This window comes from Gorilla gorilla, chromosome 6 (assembly GCF_029281585.2).
Source record: "Gorilla gorilla gorilla isolate KB3781 chromosome 6, NHGRI_mGorGor1-v2.1_pri, whole genome shotgun sequence".
Taxonomy (NCBI): Eukaryota; Metazoa; Chordata; class Mammalia; order Primates; family Hominidae; genus Gorilla; species Gorilla gorilla.
In genome coordinates, this window is record NC_073230.2 from 61,350,223 (window position 1) to 61,356,222 (window position 6,000).

The following is a 6,000-nucleotide window of genomic DNA, read 5'->3' on the forward strand; positions in this document are numbered from 1 at the left end:
TGTTTCAAACTTATTACATACTAATGTATATTATCTTCATTGTCCACATGGATGAGCATAATAAATTCCTAGCAGGGGTTTTTACTGGTTCAAAATATATATCCATTTCTACCTTTGTTAAATATTGTCAAAATATCCTGATAAACTACATTTCCAAAACAAATTTTTATCAATAATTTATGAATGACTGATTCTCCGCATCCTCTTCAATGCTATTTGTAATTAATCTTTTTAAAAAACTGACTATGTTAGTCATATTTCACATTGCTATAAAGAAATAGCAAAGACTGGGTAATTTATAAAGCAAAGAGGTTTAATTGTTTCACAGTTCCACATGGCTGGGGAGGCCTCAGGAAACTTGCAGTCCTGATGGAAATCAAAGGGGAAGCAAGGCATGTCTTACATGGCAGCAGGAGAGAGAGAACAGGAAAATCACCAGACACTATCAAACAACCAGATCTTGTGAGAACTCACTCACTATCAGGAGAAAAGTAAGGGGGAAATCCACCCCCATAGTCCAATCACTTCCCACCAGGTCCCCCCTCCACATGTGGGGATTACAATTCGAGATGGGATTTAGGTGGGGACACATAGACAAACCATGTCACTGATTAAGTAAAAACACCCCAATTTCTCATCATTTTAACACGCGTTGCCTTGATCAGTGGAGCGGTAAGTCATCCATCCTCTGTTATCGTTTATATTTTCTTTCTGTGAATTGCAAGGCTGGGTCCCTTGCCCACTGTTTCCTTGGTTAATTTTTTTTTTTACTAATATCTAAGGCTTTCTTGAATAGTTTGTATATTGATTATTTCCATGTTTCCTCCTACTGCATATGTTTTCTCCTAATATTGTAAATTTGTTAACAAGTTCTTCTAACATAATTTAAATTCATCAATAATTCTGCTGTTTCTCCTCAGCGTTGTCCCTGGCTTCAGAAAGCTCTATGCATCCATAGATTTATTTTAAAATGTTCATATTTTCAACTAATACTTTTACAGGTTTTTTATTCTTTTATATTTCATCTACCTGATATTTATTTTTAAGTATTGTAGAGTATCTTTAAAGGGTAGACTGTCACACTTTTTGTTGAAACATCTTCGTTATTCATTTTTCATGTAACATTTTATATAGTTACATTTTATCTTAATAGAAAAAGGAAAAAAGGGAAGTCTTATGAAACTAGAAACATCTGAAAATGACTTAGTTAACTTGCAATGCTAAGTTTAAGTTTCCTTCTACCATTGTATAATTTGAGTTCAGGTGGCAATGAATAAAGAAGCACCAGCCTATTTACCAAGGAGGCCTGCTTCTTTTAGTGGAGTGTGATATTTAGAAATTAAGATAAGAAATAGAGGCTTTAGGCATGTTCAAAGGTACTATGATGTCTCATCTTTGAGTTCCTTTTAGTGAGCAGTGCAAGAAAATACATACTAAAAATCATGAGTTCATATTTATATGTGTAGTTTAAATTTACTACTATGTGTTTTGGCTAACCTTTTGATTTTATATTTTTCAGCTTTTTTTCTTATGATGAGATCTTGGTTTCTAACAACAATAATACATTGACTTTATCCTTCAATATGCATATTTCACAACACTAATATAACTCTTATCAATACCCACTTTCTGAATGTAGTTGAAAATTCATTTGAAGTTCTTTTTATGCTTGAAATGTACCTGCTAAGAATAAACATTATATTGTTTCATTTATTTGAAATAATTTCTTTCATGGGTAAATATACTGCTGATTTGATAAAACATTAGGCTCATGTGTTTCTGTTTATTTCAGGATTTGCTGTTTGATGATTTGAATGTGTCATAAAATCACAAAGTTCGAAAGGCAAAATCCTAGTAACTGGAATAATCAGAAAAGTATGGCTTCCAGGTCTGTCACCTCTAATTCATCCTCCCCCAAGTGTGTAATCATAGTCTTTAGTTTTTACAAAACTTTCATTACTTTAAGTAAAAATAAGCAAATCTATACAAGAACATTTTTATTTCTGTTTCTTATATAAAGGTAAATTAGTATTGACCGGACATGGTGGCTCAGGCCTGTAATCCCAACACTTTGGGAGGCTGACGTGGGTGGATTACTTGAGGTCAGGAGTTCAAGACCAGCCTGGTCAACATGGTGAAACCCTGTCAATACAACAATTAGCCAGATGTGGTTGTGGACGCCTGTAATCCCAGCTACTCTGGAGGCTGAGGCACAATAATTGCTTGAACCCAAGAGGCAGAGGTTGTAGTGATCCACCACTGCACTCCAGCCTGGGCTACAAAGCGAGACTCTGTCTCCCCCCAATGCCCCCAGAAAAGGTAAATTACTATTTACTCTTTACCCTCATCCTATTCTACACTTTGTCTAATTCACTTAATGAAATATCCTGCATGGAAGTCTTCCTCATATTTTTGAAGACTGTAGAGTACTCCATGGTAAAGATGCACTTGCCTCATTCAATGGTCCTTTATTGGATGGCTTCATGGGTTGTTTTAAAATATCAACTATTACAAACAATTCTGCAATGGAAAACACTGCATGTTTTGTTTCACAGATAAACAGTATTCTAGGTTTCTTGGTTCTTTCAGTCTCACACACATGCCACTGTTTTCCATGTGTTGTGCCTCTTTACAGTAGGAGTGTCTCTATTCACCAATAAGACTATTGGCCCTATGGCTGAAAATTTAGTTTGAATCATCTCTATTTTTAAATTTATCATTAAAGTTATTTTAAATCAAAAATAGACACTGGATATCTACTATATCTTCTTAATTTTTAATTGAAAAAAATAAACATTCTTCCTGACTCACAGGAAACTTCTGAGTTGAGTTCATTTTGATATTCCAAATCTGTACCCCTGGGTTAAAATCATTTAATCATGTACTTAGAAAGTGTTCTTATAAAGTTTTACATTTATAAATCATATCAGTTATCACTATAACTTTCTCAGATAGTGTACACACATTTATTGCTCATTTACTCTTTACAACGTGTTTATCCTCACTCGTTTGAAATGAATTTACATTGGGTTAAGATATGCATATTGACCTATCCAACCATAGCAATGCTATGAAAATGTAAATGTCTTCCTGATTATGAAAATTGTGCGCTAGTCCCTTGCTATTTCCACTACAGATTCATTTAAAAATGTTGCATCGTTAGTGTGTGTCTCAAAAACATGCCATATTTTAATACGTTTCTGTAAAGCGTTTTCTCATTTGTAAATGTTAAGAATTATCCTAGGAGACTAGAGGTAGATTGTTAAGAACTCCAGCTGGGAATGGAAATTTCATTTTGTAGCTGTCTTTTGTTCCATTTAGCTTTTATTTACTATCAATGATATATATTGCAAGAATAACATTCACTCTTTTTTCACTCATTAGAGAAAAATTGTGAAAAATGAAATAGTATTTGTGAAAAGTCACTTTCTCAGAGTACATTTTTACAATTTCCTCCAAGCAAGTGTTGCCCCAAATTATATTTCAAAAAACGCTGTTATTCAAAAACCGAAAAAAAAATTGGTTTATTGTTAAAAAAAATGTGAAGTTCTAATGCTGACAGGTATTTAATAACCTGGTTGGTAATTTAGAAGTTCTCCAATGAAAGCTTTTGCTTAACTTTATTTAAGATAGCCTTTCTTAAAGTGTTGTGAACATAAAATGCTTCCTTTCAAAGTACAACTATGTGGAGCCTTTTTTTAGTTAGTTATTTGAAATCTACTTATTGAGTATTGATTATCAATACATTCTCTACCAGGGTCCTGGAAAATCCATAGTAAGCTGAAAATCAGTTTTAGCTCTCAACTTCCCAGAGTTTCACTTCCTTCTCGCTCCCCTATTTTTCTATCTCAAAATACAGATGTTTCTTCATGTCAGTGTCATATTTCATACAAAAACTCATAATACAAGCAAAGATAAACATGAAAATAGAAAAAGAAAAGTTTCCCAATTACTTGACCTTAAAAATTAGAAGGCCAAAGTATTAATTGAAATTTTAATTAATATAAGAGTTTATAATTAGTGTCAGCATTTTCATCAACAAAGAGGTTGGCTTTTACCAACTACATATGCGAAAAAGCCATTATATTTGACTGATCATGAGGTAGAGTTTCATGAACCTAATGATACTTTTTCCAAGGGCTATAAATATTTCTTTTAGTTTCTGTGACATTAAATTTTGGCTGAGAGTTGAAGGAATTTTTTTTCTTGATTCCTGGAATCAGATTTTCCTCTTCTGTATTGCAAGAGACAAAATATTGAAATATTCAAAGATCCTCCATGCTTCAAAGCTTTGAAGAGGTGAAATGTTCCAAGCTGGCAGCTGTGAATTACCATATCAAAAATATCAAAAAACAAATTGTAGAATTATTTTTCTCCTGCCTGAGGACAGAGAAGAAACTTTAAAGTGAAGCCGCAAATATTGTGATTTTTACTGATTGTTATTGATAAATCCTATTGAGTTAACTTTAGTCACAGTTACAAAAGAAAAAAAAGGAGGAAAAGAAAAAGAAATAATAAGTGGAAAAAGTGGGTATGTGGTTCATAGTTAGAACTCAATTATGCAGCAGGATACATTTATCTCTATAACCAGAATGATTGTCATGAGCTTCCATTTTGTATTAGTCCTAAAATTGTACTTAGTCTTTTCTAAGTAAATTGATTCAAACTTGGATTCCTCTGCTATTTTGATCATCAGAGGACATTTTCCTGCACCTCCCCACTCTCCAGGTGCGTGGCTCCATGACACCTCATTTGTAGGATTGATCTCGTCCTTCCCTGTGTATGATCTCTTAATCCTCTGCTACCTTATTCCTCCATGTAGAACTTGTCCTATATTGTCCTTACATGTATCACCAGGATCTCTCGAGAGATAATTGAGTAACTGAAGTAATCTATAATATCCTTCCTTGTCCATGTCAACAGACCATGTACATAACTGTGTCCTGTGACTTTGCCAATCTTGGAGTTAGAAGCCAAAGGAAGGAAGCTTCCAATACCTTACTGCACTAACTCTTGGCCACAACTAAATGAGCTGGCTGCCTCCAGGCCTCACACTCTGTCTGAAAGGCCATATGCACAAGGAATGTCCTCTCTTGCCTGTTCATCTCGGAGAATCCAGCGAGTAAGGCCCCTCACACATCCCGAAAATCAGAGCCATTTCTGGGGTGCCTGGCACCAGAACTCACCACGAAAGCTAGCAAATGCCCAGGGATCTCATTCTGCTAGTACATTGAGCTTCTTTTCTCATGTTCTCCTGCTTCCTTCCCTAGTAGACATAGTCTTCGTTTAGTTTAAATAATTTGAAAGATAATGATTAACTTCTTTCATTTGCTATCACTGCTAGTTCTTAAATTGCTTCACTTTACTAATGACCTCATAGTTTGGAGCTTCAAATATAAAAACCTGCTGCCTTTTTCTCCTGCCACATTATTCTATCTCCCATTGCACAGTAAGAGGTGGCCCAATATCCTATAACCCACACTGGCTATGAGTTCAAATAGTGTAGGTAGGAGAAAAAAAATTTGCTATCTCGAATCATTGAAGTCATAGAATCTGATATTAGAAAGTTCTGTATTTTATACTTGACTCTTCAGTTTTCTAATGTTAACCTTTAGTGGTTTACTTGCTATCAGCTTTTAAATTTACCATGCATGTAATAATAATATTAACTGAGACTGTTCGTATGTATTGTGTTTGTTCTCTTCTTTACATCATTTAATCCTGTTAAAAACTCAAGTGAGATGAGTTCGATGGCCCTCATTTTTCCGTATTTATGATGTAATTCCCATTAACTGCACTACTGGCGTAGAATAGAAGGCATAAATAATAGTAACTATTCATGAGATGGTTGACAAATAAACATGACTGGAGATCAACCCGACTCTTAAAACACATTCATGGGGACAATATGTATTCACATAGACGAATTCTAAAGGGATATTATCTATTAAAATATATAACTATTTTCTGGGTCTGATCATATCTATGAATATATGAAAA